A 17,293-nucleotide genomic window follows, 5' to 3' on the forward strand; every position below is an offset into this window, starting at 1 on the left:
CTCAGCCCAATTGTCCTGCTGGTAGTTGCAATACACCCGAAGATACTGTTCTAACGTCTGGTTCATCCACTCGGTCTGACCATCCCCTTCTGGGTGATAACCCGAAGTGAAGTGAAGGCGGATGTCAAGAGCCTTACCTAGAGAGCGGAAGAAATGGGATACGAACTCGGATCCTCGATCCGAAGTGATGTGGGAAGGTACGCCGTGTTTAGAGAATACATGGAGGAGGAACAGCTTGGCGAGACCGGGCGCATCAATGGTATCGTGCGTAGGAATAAAGACACACTGCTTAGAAAGGCGGTCAACGACTACCAGGATGGCCGTGAAGCCAGAGGACAGGGGAAGCTGTTCAATGAAGTCCATGGATATCGAGTTCCACGGGCGACCGGGGACAGGGAGTTGTTTTAGCAAGCCATAGGGCTTGTGACGAGGGACCTTGGCACGGGCGCAGGCAGTACAGGACGAGACATAGTCCTTAACAAATGAACGGATACCCGGCCAAGTGTACTCTCGACGGACCAGATCCAACGTGCGGTTCTGACCAAAGTGTCCGGAGAGTGGATGGTCATGCTTGTATCTCAAGATCCTGAGACGAAGATCGTTTGCGTCCGGTACGTAGATACGCTTGTCGAGCCTTAATAGGCCGTCCGTGTCTAGGGACCAACGAGAGTCTGCAGGGATAGGATCAGAGAGATATTCGGCAATGGAGGGGTCGGATGGCAGGGCGGTGAGAATGTCCTTGTGGATAGCTTCGACGTCAACCATAGAGCTGGCCCGAAGGACTGGAGTGGCTAGACAAGTGGCTCGTAGGGAGGCCGAGAGCTGTTCTGTGGTAAAGACAGGGCGAAAATTCTGCGGATTGACATGGGCGTAGTCCCTATCCCCTTCTTTGGGGTAGACGTCCCAGCGTCTAGTCAACGCATCAGGCTTCGCGCCAAGTCTTCCCGGACGGAAACGGACAACCATGTTAAACTGCGAGAGAAACTCTGACCAGCGCGCCTGCCTGCGGGTCAAGAGTTTGGTAGTGGTGAAATATTCCAAGTTCTTGTGATCCGTGACAACATCAATAGGAGTGCCCGAGCCTTCAAGATAGTGTCGCCAAGAGTGGAAGGCTTCAAAGATAGCTAGGAGCTCCTTATCATGGGTATCGTAGTTGAGTTCGGGCGCTGTCAGCGTTCTCGAGCGAAAAGCAACCGGGCGAATCTCGTCATCCTCACAACAGATGGAGAGAATACCTGAGATTGCATAGTCGGACGCGTCAGTTTCAACTATTAGCGGACGATCGGGTACCCAGTGAGTGAGGATGGGGGCGGATGTGAAAGCTTCTTTGAGACGAAGGAAAGCGGAACGACACTCATCAGAGAAGGACCAAGCCACATTTTTACGGGTGAGTCTGGTCAGCGGAAGAACTATACTGGAATAATCATGGATGAAGCGGCGATAGAAGTTTGCAAATCCCAAGAAGGACTGGATGTCCTTGACCTTACGGGGCTCGGGCCAATCCTGAATGGATTGAATCTTTTCGGGCGACATGGACAAACCAGTCGGCGAAAGGATGTAGCCCAAATACTCCGTAGTGTCAGTTGAGAATTCACACTTCTGCGGATTGGCAAATAACCCATGCTTGCGTAGCCTACTTAGGACTTCCCGGACGTGATCCTCATGCTGAGTCTCATCTTCCGAATAAACCAGGATATCGTCCAAGTAGACCACCACGCGAGTGTCGAGAAGATCAGCAAAGATGGTATTGACAAAGCGCTGAAAGGCTGCAGGTGCGTTGGTCAGACCGAATGGCATGACGAGCCACTCGTAGGATCCGTAGCGCGTGCGGAAAGAAGTCTTCCACTCATCGCCCGCTGCTATCCGCACCAAATGGTACGCATGGCGGAGGTCGAGCTTGGTGTAGATCTTCGCACGGCTAGGAACGTCTAGGAGATCAGAGATACGCGGCAGCGGATACCTATCTTTCTTTGTGATCTTGTTGAGGCCCCTGAAGTCCACACAAAGACGTAGAGAACCGTCCTTTTTGCGGACGAAGAGCACTGGCGCGGCGTGGGTTGAAGACGAAGGACGGATGAAACCGGACGCCAAGTGCTCGTCAAGGAATGTATGGAGAGCCTCAAGCTCAGACTGGGAAAGGGAATATAGGGTGCCAAGGGGAGGATGGGAGCCTTCCTCCAACTCGATCTTCAGGTCATATTCACGGTGCGGTGCGAGAGTCTCTTACTGAAGACATCCGCAAACTCGTGATAAGCCTTAGGAACAGTTGAGAGGTCGACGGGGTCAGAAGAGGTGGATGTCGAGCGCAACTCTGCTAAAGTGGACAGATTTTCCAGGCAGAAAGTGACGGACCCATCAAGTCGGGCAGTCTGGGCGAACACAGCCGGACTGACGATCTCAATGGTGATTGCCTGACGGACGGATGCACACTGTGGGTCGGAGGTCGGATTCCCTTGCGTTGGGACTGGGTCCACAACTACGGGAGGAGAGCTCAGGGTGGTTGGACTGGGTTGCACAGACGTCCGGAAAGTTATACTGCTCGAGACCCAGTCAATCAACGGATTGTGTCGGGTGAGCCAGTCATGTCCTAGGACGATAGCGCAAGAGCCATCCAACGATGTGACATAGCATGTCGTCGGAGTAACCTCACCAGTGGCGAATCAGATGGGCAGATTGACGGCTTGGGTGATCATGGAGTTCATGGAGCCGTCAAATAGTCGGAGTTGCAGAGGCGCGACAGGGTACGTGGAGATGTGATGTTTATTGACGAAGGATGTATCTACAAATGTGTCAGAAGATCCTGAGTCAATAAGAGCGGAAAAGTTTCCAGACGGAAGAGAAGAAGGAAAAGACATATTTTTACGGGGTTCAGACCCCCCGGAAGAAGGAAACAGAGCAGAGCCGGGAGCATTCTCCCTTGAAGTGGAACATAGATCAGAGCCGGGAGCACACTCCCTTGAAGTCGGAAATCGACCATCATCAGAACAAGGAGAAAAAGAAATCGGAACAGAAAGAGAATGGAGAGCGGATAGTCCAGATGCGTTCAAGCACAGGACTCTAGACATACGAGGAGGGTCAGCGTGACCAACCGGTCGTATGGGGCCCGGAGGGTCACTATCTAGTTTTTTTCCTCGTCCGAATCCACCACAGAATCCGCGACATCCTCAGCCTGGGCTGCCCTAGCTTTGGCCGCACGGGAGGAGGACTTGGGACACTCTTTGGCCACATGCCCAGAGCGCCCACAGAAGAGGCAGAGGTTGTTCTCGAAGCGACGCTGGCGTTCTTCTTTGGTGAGCTTGCCACTCTTGTCAAGCTTCGAGGACAGATCAGAGTCGGGTTGCTTTCCCTTAGACTTTTTAGGGTCCTTGGTAGAGCGATCAGCGGAGGTGGAGGGGTCGGACGTGGAGTCAGGAGGGTTGGAGGACTTAGAGTACTTCGGGTTCTTGCCCGATTTCGCGTTCTGCTTGGAGGAGTCGGGTGAGGTGGCTCGATCCCTCGGACGGTGCGACAACTCGCCCTTGCACTCCCAATATCGTCCATCGATATCTTGGGCAAGAGAGCGCATGTCATGCAACGAGCGTGGCTTACCATAACGAGTGATCTCATCCTTGATCCTATCCGGCAACCCATTGTAGAAATGGTGCCTCAAGGCAACCTCACCGTATCCGGGTAACTGTGAAGCATTGCGATTAAACTCGACGACGTACTTGGCGATTCTGTGATTATCCGACATGGTCAGGGTACTTAGACGACGTTCAGCATCACCAAATGGGTCGTGCGGGCCGAAGTTCTCTTCGAGTTCTCGGACGAAGAGTTCGTAGTCGTCCATCCAACGTGGACGGCGACGCGGGTTACCATGAAGAAGTTCAGGCTCAAACCAACTCAGAGCAATCCCCTTGAGGAATGACGTAGCGTAAATAACTTTGGTACGCTCGTTGACAAACGCTTGGGGGCGGTTCTGGAAGTTGAGTTCGCACTGAACAAGGAAAGTGCGGAGTTTCTGAGGGTCAGTACCGTCAAACTGGTCAGGCTCACGAAGCTTCGTCCTACGGCTGGGGTCTGGAGGTTGACGAGCGGCAGTGGTTGAGCGGGCCAGGGCGGCAATAGCGTCCGTCAACTGGGCCAACACACGGCTACCCGGGTCATCTGGCAGCTGATCCTCAGGCGGATCATCACCACCGTCATCATCACCACCACCATCACCGTCACCACCACCGTTACCACGGCTGGGTGGGGCGTCTGGCGGATCTAGGGGATTAGCGGGATCAGGATGTGGAGTAGGGTTACGAGGAGCTTCGGGGTCATAGTCATCAGCTTGGCTGTCCGGATCGACATCTCTCTCAACAGCAGCCGCCTCGTCATGGTCTTGGAATATGGAACGACGGAATCGACGGGAGGGTGCAGGAGTGGAGGAGGAGGTAGGGTCGTCACAGTCAGCCGTAAAGCTTTGGAATGGTGGACGTTCAGAAGGGTCTAGGTCATGTCTGCGCAAGAGTTCTTCAAGCGTCCCGAGACCTGGAAGCCTAGAAGAACCAGGTTCGGTGCGCATCTGTGAACGGGTTTGATAAGCTCTAGACATAGTTCAGTGAAACGATGATAGAGCAAGGAAAAAACGTAAGAGCGATTTGAGTTCGTATATACTGTCAGGAACGTGCCAGACGCGTATCTGGGTGACCTGCGAGGCGCGCGAAGTCGTCCGGGCTCGTAAGGTCGGAGGGGGGGACTTTAGCTTCAGCGACTCGGGTGGAGCACTGCGCTTCGTTCTTACGTTGATGTCCCAATTTCAGACAGAAGCCTTACGATGAGGATAAGAGCTTAGAGGGGAATCCAAGTCGATATATGAACTGAGGTACATCCGGTGTAACCTACACGCGTTATAAACACAAGTAACTAAATGAGAGCGGCCCAGAAGGAGTGGCGGATCAAGCGCGATATTAATGAATGAAGAAAGGAACAAATAATCAATATCGGCAAACTTGGTCAACAAAAGGAAAGCAAGAAACAAAAGGAAGAACAATAGTCCGCAAGCGGACAAAAGAGAAAGAACCATCCGGCCGTCTAGCAAGCCGTCCGGCTGGGGGCGGACAACAATGAAGCGGGTAACCTAGGTTGGTAGGCACACGCGCGAGGGAGGAAGTGCGGATGAGGGTGACGGGTGGACGGATGGGTGGACGGATGATGATGATAGCGGGACGGACGGACCAAGTGGCACTAGGACGCGTAGGGAGAAGTGATGGATATGTCGGGTCGTGACAGAGGGACTCGATGGGACAGGTGTTGGCTATGCATAGTGGCGGTCCCGTTGCGGGGTGAGTGTCCCCAACCACTTAGTCTGAAGTGGGAAGTTGAGAAGAAGGCTGCTTCTTCTGTTCCCACCCCAGGTGCTATTATATACATGCGGTTGGGGTCACGTGGGAGGAGCCACGTCATCCCCGCACACAGCCGCACTCCCCTGGGTATCTCTGTGGGAGATCCCGGAGGTGTGCCGCTCTGTGAGTGGGAATGCGCGCAGTGGGCGCAGCGATCAGGGGAGTGGGGTTAGGTGTGTAGTAATACATAGAGAAGGGGAAGTCGACCATGGAATGGAAATAGAAAGAAAGAAGGAAAGGGGAAAGAAGAAACAGGGAGTGATAGCGGGGGAGTGGAGTAGGGTGGTGCAGGGCGGGGTCAGGTGGGGTGTGCCCTGACATCACCCCCTCTTAAGCCACTTCGCCTTGAAGCGGCTGGGCAGTTCTCTTTTTCTCTCCCTGGGGCATGTGGGTGCGTCCGGTGGAACTCCTCGACTAGGTCTGAGGCATGGGTTAGGTGGTTGCACGTGAGCCATTGGTTTTCTGAGTGTGGCCAGCCTGTATACTTTACCAGGTACTGGAGTTTTCGGTGTAGCCACTTAGAGTCCAGGATTTTCTCTACTTCGTACTCCTCTTCTCCATCCATGAGGTCTGGGCCTGGGCAGGGGTCGGTGGGGCGTTCCGTGATCTCGTCAGGGTGGTGCGGTCTGATGTTTGTTACAGATACGACTGGGTGAATCCCTCTTTGTCAGGCAGTGAGCCGGAGTTTGACAGCGGTGGGGGAGACGACTTTAATAATCGTGAAGGGGCCGGTCCATTTATGGTCCAGCTTCTTGGTTGGGCGGTCTGTCGTGTAATTCTGGGTGCTAAGCCAGACCTGGTCACCTTCTTGGTACGTAGGGGCCACCTCACGGTTCTGGTCATAGTAGCGGGCCATCTCATCCGCCATGTGCCCTAGCACCGCCTTTGCCTCTTCTTGCATCTTCATCATCCTCGATGAGAAGGCATCAGCGGCTTCTACTTCAGATGTGTGTGTGGGCTCTGTCCCCATCCTAGGGTGTTGGCCAGTGTCGAGCTCGAAAGGGGTTCAGTGGGTGGAGGAGTGGACATGGTTGTTATAGGCAAACTCCGCTAGTGGGAGCCAGTCCGCCCAGTCGTCTTGGCGATGGTTGACAAATACCCGGAGGTAAGCCTCTACCTCTTGGTTTACTCTCTCCGTCTGCCCATCTGTCTGGGGGTGGTAGGGCATTGAGGGGGTGAGCTTGATGCCAAGGAGGTCCACGAGTTCTTTCGAGAATCACGAGACAAATGTGCTCCCTCTGTCGCTGAGGATCTCTTCAGGGAGACCGTGGTGCTTCCAGACGTGTTCGAGGAAAAGCCGCGCGATCCCTGCCGAGTCCACCATTGTCACCATTGGAATTGCATGGATGCATTTGGATAGGCGGTCCACTATGACCAGGATGGTGTTGTAGCCCTTGGACTCGGGGAGTTCTCCAATCATATCTACTGAGATCACTTGCCAGTGGCAGGTGGGGAAGGATTTGACACGGTTGCAGGTGTCGCATCCATGTACGTACCGCCCAACATACTCCACCATCTGTGGCCACCAGTAGTCGCGGGAGATGAGTTCCAGGGTCTTCCACCGCCCTGGATGCCCCATCATGTGCACATCATGGTACAGGCGCACCAGGTCGTGGCGGAGTTGTGGGTCTTTCGGGACGTATACTTTTCCTCTGTACAGAACCAGCTCTCCTTGTTTCTCCCACTCATCCAACCTCAGCGTGCCCTCTCCCAGTTCCCGCATTGCCTTTACCACCTTCTCATCCAGGTCCTTCACCCTGCTGATCCTCTTGAGGATGGTCACCCCTTCACCTTCCACCATGACCGCTGAAGGAGAGAACGAAGGAAGGTCAGTTGGGAGGTTCAAACGAGACCACCACCAAGCTGTTCCCTGGTTCTTTAGTTAGGATGGGGAAGTGTACTAGTGTTATTTATTGTAAATATAGTACCAATCCGAGTGTTTTGGCTAATTCTATTTTTATGGGTTAGTTTTAAAGTTCCTGGGAATTGACTTACAGATAAACCGAGCCCTGCGGAGCTGTTTCTTTATTGAAATTTATTAATTTGTCTAGGTGTAATTCTGTGTAGCGTTGTTTAATTTGGATTTAAACTTGAATTTAATCTTCTACTTGGTGAAGTTTCAAAGATTCTATTCAGTTAATGAATTTGGATTGTGTCTGGAGTGTCCCTTGGGTTTATTTTATTTTTGTCTTATTTTATTGCTTGTTTTAACAGTAGCAAGATAACTGTTTTGTGTTTACACTTTGAAATCTGGAGTGTTAACCAGCTCTCCTGTTGAAATATCTACCTAATATTTCTCTCCTTAATTGCTGCCTTTTACTACAGTGGCAATCTTAACTGTATATCACTTTTTCGCACTGGAGTGACAACCAGAAATGCTTGAGAAAAATAATACTCTATTTTCTTACTTCTCTAAGGGGGGCGAAAAGTCACAGAAAGGGTCTCCCTTTTATACTCCTTGGGTCGCCTTCCTTTTTCACGCTCTACCTTCTATTTACAGGATTTATTTACAGTGTATTTTTCTCAAACTGAATAAAAATGAAATTTTCATGCTATAGTTCCACTGCGCCTAGAATTCTTATTGTCCTCCCTCGCCTAAGCTATTTTAATGGTTAATTGGAACTTGGCTGCGCTGCATTTGCCGCAGTTACCTATTTCAAATTCCCTATATATACCATTAAATTTGCTATGACTCAATGATTCTGAATTCAAACTTCGCATTACTATGCGTACGGCTGTGCTGAGACCTTCAGCTGATTTATTCCATTTTTATTTAGTGACATTTAGTTAAAATGAGACTGAAATGGTAAATGAGTGAATTATTCAGGTTTAAAACTGAAAGAAAAAGTTGCTAGTAGTCAAGAATTACTCAAACGAATGTGTTATAGCTCTCCACTTCATTAGAATATCATTCCCTAAAATTCCCACCATGGTCCGTTGTAGTTTAGTGGTTTTCGTGAATTTTGTTCATATTCCCTGATTCCCCTTTGTATTATCACATCCTAATCCTCCATATGTATTGTTCGTTGTTATAGTAGGTCGTCCTTGAAGATTTCATATTTTTATGTATTTTATTTAGGACTCTGGACCTCTTGAAGCTGTTTTCCCGCGTGTTTTCAGGTTTCTAACTTCATGTCCCTATATCTCATTCATTTCTGGATGTTTTCTCACGTTCTTGGTATCATAAATTTTCATTTATTCCCACCTTTCCAATGGTACTAAGGTTGTGTCCTATTTCCTGGTATTTGTTGAGTTAGCAAAAGTTCGCATGCACATTCGGTAATCATGTGCGTCATTCCCATAGTCGTTCATATGCGGGTGCCGTTTCCGTTTAATTGTTTGGGATTTATGATATGCGTGGGTGTTTATTTCTTTCATATGGGCTTCTGTGATTTATTTCAGATTTTTCCCTCATGATCTAAGGTTGATTTGCACTTTCCGTGCTTTGTTTTGACTGGGCTCTTCCTTATTTGGACGGAAATTGGTCTTCGTGATCTGCCGAAGTGCGGATCTCGGTTCCGATGGCCGGTTCCCTGCGCATCGCCACCCTCACGTGTCATTACACATGATGCGGATTTCTATATTCCCGTCATGGGTATAACTTCACAACGGCTGGACTGTTTGGGCTGAAACTTTGCATAACTATAGTTCCCCATTTTTAATAATTTTCTTGTAAATTTCGTTGTATGTTTTAATTATGGATCCTACGCAAACATCGTCTTTTCCCTGAGCTTGGACTTTTGATGTCGCTATTCCCGTTATTGGATATCTCATTAACGCTTGATCCTTTTATTATGAAACTTTGGGAGGATTAAGTTTTGATCCCTTCCTTTCTAATGGGCTATCAAGCTTGTCTGGTCGTTACTAGTTAATCTTTGCGCTTGCTTTTTAGACATTGTCCTCGTTTTGCAGGAGTTTTAGTCATATCTCCGTCGTTTATGGGTAGTTTCCCCTGTAATTACTCTCATTGGGTCCGTTTGGGGGACATCTACATTTCCTATTATAAACACGACTTTGACTTTTGCATTAGTTCCTGAGGAATCTTTGTTCCGTGGTACTTCCATCCTTGGCTATGTGTGCGGACGTGGGAAAGTAGTTTCCGTGGAGGTTCTCTGGTTATTTTTATAGTCAAATCTTGGTCGATTGTCCTGGTTCTTGGTTTAATATTTGCTATAAATTCCCCCGAGAATTCCGTCTCGTTGATGGTGAGCTTGAAGTATTTTTGCTATTTTCCTTTCTTTCGATTTATCATGTATAGTCATAATAATTCGTAAAATTCGTTAAAATTCATTAAAATTCAGGTCCTTCTATTTTCTCATATCTACTTGTCGTATGAGGTTTTGTGATTTATCTGACATATTTCCATAATGGGTTTCCATAGCGTGGCCGTTATTTCTCCTACACTGCCTCTGCCATGCGGGCCTCGAACCAGGTGGGTTGGAGGAGAGTCAACCCGTCATTGTCATCCTTGCCTTTCGGGTGGTCAGTGCGGCACAAGAGCACATCGGGTTTCCCCATGAGTTTCCCTGGGCAGTGGGTGAGGGTGAAGTGGAATTGGGAGAGGAAGAGTGACCACCGTGCTTGGTGCCAATTCAGTTGTTGCATGGTGCAGAAGTACCCTAGGTTGCGGTGGTTGGAGTAGACTTCGACTTTCTCCTCCGCTCCTTGTAGGAAATGCTGCCACTCCTCGAGGGCATGTACGATCGCGAGCATCTCCTTGTCGTACACCTCGTAGTTATGCTCTACGTCCGTAAAACTCTTGGACATGAAAGCTATGGGGTGGAACTCTCCGTCTGTCTGGAGCTGGGATAGGACCGTGCCGGTCGCGAAGTTAGAGGCGTTGCACTCAAGTTTGAAGCGACCTGTATCAGTGAGGAAGGCGAGGACCAGGGCGGAGGTGATGGCGTCTTTGAGGGCCTGGAAAGCGCGGTTTTCGTCAGGTCCCCAGGTCCATGACTTGGTTTTGCGGGTCAGCGCATGGAGGGGGCAGGCTGTCTCAGAAAAGTCTTTGATGAACCGGCGATAGAAGTTGACAAACCCCAAGAAGGACTGTGCTTCCTTGACCTTGGTTGGGGTTGGCCAGTCAAGGACTCCGTGGACTTTCATGGGGTCCATCACGATGCTTCCCTCGGAGATGATGAGGCCGAGATACTCGATCTGCTTCCACTCAAACTTGCACTTTTCCAGCTTCAAGAAGAGCCTCCGCTTCTGCAGCATCTCCAGGACCTCTCAGACGACCTTCTGGTGTTCTTCCAGGGTGGCAGTGAAGATCAAGATGTCATCCATGTAGCAGATGACAACCTCTCGGTCAATGAAGTCTCGGAGAATGTCATTCATCATTGTTTGGAACGTCGCTGGGGAGTTACACAAGCCGAAGAACTGTCAGGGACTCGTCTGGGGTCGAGGGGGTCCGGGTGTAGCGTCCGGGACCGAGAGCCTGGCGGGGGGCGGATCGGGCGTGCATACTGACAGGCCCGATGCGGGACAGTGGTCCCTGGCCACTTAGACTGAAGTGGAAAGTTGTTATTGTCATTAAAGGAGAGATATTCATGCGGCTTGGATCACATGATGGGTGCCACGTCACCCTCGCACACAGCCGTGACCATCTGGGTGTCTCTGTGGGAGATCCCAAGGGCATCCGGTGCAGGCGCGCATGCTGGGCACAGCGGGAAGTCACCCAAGGTGCCCGGGCCGGGTACATGGTGGGCGTGCTGCAGATGGGTCAATGGTACATTGATACAGAGAAAGTCATCCATGTAGAATAAAGAGAGAATTGTCAGGGGACGACTCCCGGGTCCCCATGACCCTCCCCTATGGTCCACAGCCTGACCTATGAACAGCCCTATCCAGGGCAACAACTACTGTGGGTAAGGAGATGAATAGATAAAGCAGTAGGTAAGGTACACTTGCCTACTGTGGATAAGGAGATGAGAAGGAAGCTAACTTCTCATCTTCCCACAGTGGCCACAATATCAGCAAAACTTCCGGGGATACCCGGAAGTCACATGAAGGGGTAGGAACCGGGTCCGGAGCATGCAGCGCGCAGAGTGTGCACGCGTGTGGGAAGCGCGGCAGGTGGAAGCGGGTCCGGACGTGGGTCCGGGTCCGGGCTAGTCAGGGTGTGTGCCCTGACAAGAATAAAGAAGAAGTAAGATAAGGAGAAACTGAGGAGGGAAGGATGAGGGGGGAAGAAGGGAAAGGGGGAGGAGGTAAGGAAGGGTGGACCAGCGGGGTGCCGGGTCAGGTTGGGCCAGGTGGAGCCGGGTCAGGCGGGTGTGCCCTGACAAGAACATGACGGTAGGCTCAAATAATCCCCGGTTGGTCGAAAACACCACCTTCCACTCATCACCGTCCTTGATGCGGATGTTGTTAAATCCCCAGTGCAGGTCTAGCACTGAGAAGTACTTAGCGTTTCGGAGGTGTGCAAGAACGTCCGAAATGAGTGGGAGGGGGTATGAGTTTTTGACCGTGATCTCGTTGAGCTTTCGGTAGTCCTGGACTAGGCACAAAGATCCATCCTTCTTCTTGACAAAGAAGACGGGGGCTCCCATTGGGGATTTGGATGCTCATATGTGCCCGTTCCACAGGTTTTCACACAGGAACTCGTCCAGCTCCTTCTGTTCTGGTCATGACAGGGGGAAGGTCCTCCCTCTCGGGAGTTTGGCATCCGGTGCCAGGTCTATTGCGTGGTCCCAGGGCTTCCGGGGGGGCAGCTGGTCGAAGGCCTCTTTCAAGAACACATCCCGGAAGTCCTGGTACTGTTCTGGGACTAGCGCCTCAAACGGCGCAGGTTCCACTTCTGGTTTGTGGGCTTCCTGGGCCATCCGCTGAGATGGCATCGTGGTTGCTCTCAGTTCGTGTCCCCACCCTGGAGGGATGATGGCAGCGTAAATCCCGTCCCCAGGTTCCACCGTTCCAAGTTGGTGTGTCCTCGCGCCGACTGGCAGGAGGATGGGCAGTGGGACATACTGACCTTTTGCCATGTCCAGTCTACCTCTGGGTTGTGGTGCAGCAACCACAAGTGTCCGATGATGAGGGACTGTTGCCTGAGGTTTGCGACGGCGAAGTGGGCCCATTCCATGTGCCATCCAAATGTCAGGAGTGCCTCTAGTTCCTCAGTTATGGCCCCATTCTCATTTGGGGTGCCATCGACATTGCAGACGGGGATGGGTTGGGGGAGCGGGATCGTCTCGAGCCGGTGTTTTCTGACAAACTCAGGGCTTACGAAGTTCCCAGTGGCTCCCAAGTCTAGGAGGGCTGACGCAGAGACAGTGGCAAGGGAGGTCAGGGCAGTCAGCTTTACAGCTAGGTTGAGGGATCTGGGGGGTTGCTTGGACAACACGTAGATGGCAGGTGGCGGGACTGCTACTTCGGGCGCTGTGCTTGGTGTTTCTCTGTCCTTACTGATCGAGGATGCGGTTTTCCTCTTTTTCTTGGCGATGACTCGGTGGAATTTGGATGTCAGCGCTGGCTTAGGCGCATCACGGTATCTACACGAGCTAGTACTATCGCCTACAGGTGGCCGGGGCGCATCCCTCACCAGTCGCCTTCCTGAAAATCCTCTTGGGCTTCTACCTCTTGCCCTTCTCCTCCATCTGTCTCTGTCCCTAGTTCATCCACCAATTGCCTCCTCAGCCCCTCCATGAGTGCCCTGAGGTCCTCTGGGTGCATCCGCCTGGCTTGGTGGGTTTTTGGCTGTGGGCAGTCCTGCACGATGTGCCCTGGTGCATTGCAATTGTAGCAGAGGCTGCTTCGTCTTTGGTCTATCCTCGAGTGGTCAAGGTCCATAGGTTGCAGCCCTCCCCCTGCCACAGGGCGCAGTGTGGGAGGCAGCGGTGCGGTGGCAGGTTGGGGGCGCGGCAGTGCAGGGGCTGAGTGGGCTTGTGGGAGGGTGGTAGGGAGTGGGAATCTCGCAGGTGGGAGCTGGGGCCTGGCTGGGGGGAAGCGGGGTTGGGTTGCCTGGAAGCGTCGCCACTGGTTGTCAAGGAGGGTGGCCTCGCATTTCCACTCGGCCCAGGTAGTCAGCATGGGGCGGAGGTGGTAGATGCTTTCTCGGAGTCGGGAGTTAATCGCCTGTTCGAAGCGGTCTACTAGCCCTACATCTCCTAGCCGTGAGGTGGGGCCGAGGATCTCGAACTCTTGGATGACCTTGTCCACCGAGTCAGTGCCTTGTCGCAAGGTGGCCAGCTTCTGCCTGGCCGTGGCTTCGCGGTTCGGGTCTTGGAACATTGCGTCGAGTTCCGTGTTGAACTCGTCCATGGTAAGCCTGGGGGAGCCCGTTGTCAGCAGTGTGATGGTACGCTGCGTTGCCCATGCTCCTGCAGTCCCTCCTTTCATGTAAGACAGGACAAAGAGGATCTGGGAGAGGGCATTGGGAAACTCTGCTGCCCAAACATGGAAGTAGATGCCACATTCAGCCTTGAAGCAGTCAAGGTCTTCGGTTGCTCCAGAGAAGGGGGTGGGGGGGGCAACTTTAGGTGGTTTGGGTTTGGGGGTGGGTGTGGGTGCGGGTGTGGGTGCGGGTGCGGGTGCTGGCGCCGGTGTGGGCACAGCTGGGGGTTGGTTCTGGACTTGGCTCTCTACAATAGCTTGGAGCTCTTGGAATCGGGACAGCAGCTCATCATACTGCTCTTCGGTTACCATAGCAGGGGGGATGGGGAGGCGGGGGAAATGAGGTTAAAGCCTTCTTCTGCTGTCAGGGACAGCTCTGAAAGCGGCGAGGTCCTGGTGCGAGGGACTCGATGGGACAGGTGTCGGCTATGCGTAGTGGCGGTCCCGTTGTGGGGTGAGCATCCCCAACCACTTAGTCTGAAGTGGGAAGTTGAGAAGAAGGCTGCTTCTTCTGTTCCCACCCCAGGTGCTATTATATACATGCGGTTGGGGTCACGTGGGAGGAGCCACGTCATCCCCACACACAGCCGCACTCCCCTGGGTATCTCCATGGGAGATCCCGGAGGTGTGCCGCTCTGTGAGCAGGAATGTGCGTGGCAGGCATGGCGATCAGGGGAGCAGGGTTAGGTGTGTAGTAATACATAGAGAAGGGGAAGTCGACCATGGAACGGAAATAGAAAGAAAGAAGGAAAGGGAAAGAAGAAACAGGGAGTGATAGCGGGGGAGCGGAGTAGGGCAGCGCAGCGCGGGGTCAGGTGGGGTGTGCCCTGACAGTCAGTCCCTGACACTGACCCGGCTCCACCCAGCCCCCACCTGACCCAGTGCCCCACCACCCACTCCTCCCCTGCTTTCTTCTTCTTTCCCTTCCCCACTCTTCCTTTCCATTTCCTCACTTTCTCCCTATTCTACTTCCTCTTTATTTTCTCTTTATTTTACACAGACGACCTTCCTTTGTATCAATGTACACCATTGACCTACCCACAACACACCTACAACACACCTGGCCCAGGCACCTCAGGTGACTTCCCACTGTGCCCAGCACACATGCTCGCACTGGATGCCCTCGGGTTCTCCTGTGGAGATACCCAGGTGGTCATGGCTGTGTGTGAGGGTGATGTGGCACCTGTCATGTGACCCAAGATGTATATAAACATACCTGGAGTGGGAACCAGAGAAGTAGCCTTCTTCTCATCTTTCCACTTCAGTCTAAGTGGCCAGGGACTACTGTCCTGCATCGGGCCTGTCAGTATGCACACCCTGCCAGGCTCTCAGTGCTGGGCACTACACCTGGGCCTCCTCAACCCCAGACAAGTCCCTGACACTCTCCCCCTCTGTCATATCTGTACATACCTGATCCTGATTCGACTCCCGGATGTCAGGGCACACACCCTGACTAGCCCGGACCCGGACCCGCATCCGGACCCGGACCTGGACCCGCATGTGCGCCTCCGCCCTGCATGCTCCGCGCGCCGCATGCTCCGGGCCCGGTTCCCACCCTTCATGTGACTTCCGGGTATCCCCGGAAGTTTTCGCCATATTGGGGCCACTGTGGGAAAGTGAGAAGTTAACCTTCTTCTCACTTTCTTACCCACAGTAGGCAAGTGTAGCCTACTTTCTATTTAGCTATACACTTTCTTACCCACAGTAGCTATGCCCTGAGATGGGCTGTGTTTACAGGCCAGACTGTGGACTGTAGAGAGGGGTCATGGGGACCCGGGGTCCGTCCCCTGACACCGGACCCCTTTCTGCCACCTCCGGAGTCCTACCCTATTCCCGTCCACTCTGATCACCACTTTCCTCTCCTCCCGACTCCTCTCTCCCAACCAATCTCCACCAAGGTACAACCTCCCACTCCTGTCCTGTCACATTCCAGAATCCCGACCCCATACGCTCCCACCCCACTACACCTTCCTAACAACTACATCATCCCCTATACCATATCTCCCCACTTCCTAACGTCACCTTCCATCCCAACTATCTCAGCTCCAGCCTGGACTTTGGCACATTCGTCCTTGGCCCTCTCCATCCCGGAAGCTCAGTCCCAAATCGGAACATTTGGAACCTCCGGATTTGCTCGGACCTCCGATGTCTTATTATACACTTCCCTTCCTCATTTCATTTAATGGAGTCACCCAACATTCCTCGGATATGTAACTCTGGCTTCGGAGCTACCCTTATCCCCTGTTGACCCTGCTCTAGTCATCTTTAACTAGTCATCTTCTACTTATAGCATGACTGAAGTCTTCTTTCAATTCAGTCAGCTAACTTCAGCTTATCCACCTCTCATTCCCATTTTATCTTCCGGCCTTCTACTCTGCCCTCCTCGACCTGACACCTCAGTCCCCCATTAAGGATATCGTTCGGAACCTTTCGGTATCTTTCGGTACCTGTTGTCATCACTCAGACTTTGACTAAGTCCTTCTCCTCCTCCCTCTATATATACCTGTAGGTTAGAACCCGTTGTACCTCAGTTCTAATCTCGACTAAAACTTACCCCAAGTCCCTCTATGACTGAATCCTGACCCCCTCCTACAAGATACCTCAGACATATGAAATGAAAGGACTAACTGAGATGTAACGGAGGCACAGCGCTCCCTCCAAGTCACTGAGGCCGCATCCTTCTTAGAGTCTCTTGTACCACCCAGCAGACTCAGGCTTCCTGGAGAAGCTTCGGTCCCTACTGGAGCTCTCAGAACCCTCTAGTTGAGCCCTGCCTGCATTCGGACTCACGCCCCCTTCAGGGTTTTTGACATGTCCCATACCCCAAACTCGGACACTGATTGTACCTCCACCCCAAGATCCTGTCCTAGTCCTGACCTTGGACTTTGACTCCACCCCGGCTTAAGTCCATTGCATTGGTGACCTCATTTCACATAAACACCATTGTGTCAGGGCATGCCACTCTGCTCCCTCTCTTTTCCTTTTCCTTCCCTTCTTCCTTTCTTTCTTTCTTTATATGGACGACCTCCTTTTCTCACACCTGTAGCATGGATGCTGTAGGAGTGCATAACAGGTGTGCTCAATTTCATGGAACTGTCATATCCATCTACAGCCATCATCCTCCACTACCTCCGATCCTTCTGGACTACCTCTGCTCCTTCTTCACTAACCTCGGAGCCCCCGTATTCCGCAATCACCTCTGACTCCCTCGATGGTCACCACCCCCTCAATTCAATATATTACCTATGCCTCCCTAAGTACAGAATCCTGAAGGCCTCCAGACAGCTCCGATGTCCGCTAGCGCACTCCTGCCCCCGCTGGGCAATTCACTTGCCTGCCCTGCAAGTCTACCTTCGGGCCTATCCCTCCTTTCTGTTTCTGGGTTATAGCCCACCATCCCGCTAACCCCATAACCCGACTCGTCGGTAATATTCAGTCGGCTAACATTTAACTCCGTTAGCTCTGCTCCACTCGGCCCTGTCATTCATGGGCCCGCCCTCGCTGTAACTATATATACATAACTTGTAGATAGGTTACACCCCAGTGATAAAATCTGTCATATCCATACAATCCCAACCTCTGCTCCGGGCTCC

This window comes from Cantharellus anzutake (assembly GCF_015039405.1).
Source record: "Cantharellus anzutake strain C23 chromosome Unknown EI90scaffold_39, whole genome shotgun sequence".
NCBI lineage: Eukaryota > Fungi > Basidiomycota > Agaricomycetes > Cantharellales > Hydnaceae > Cantharellus > Cantharellus anzutake.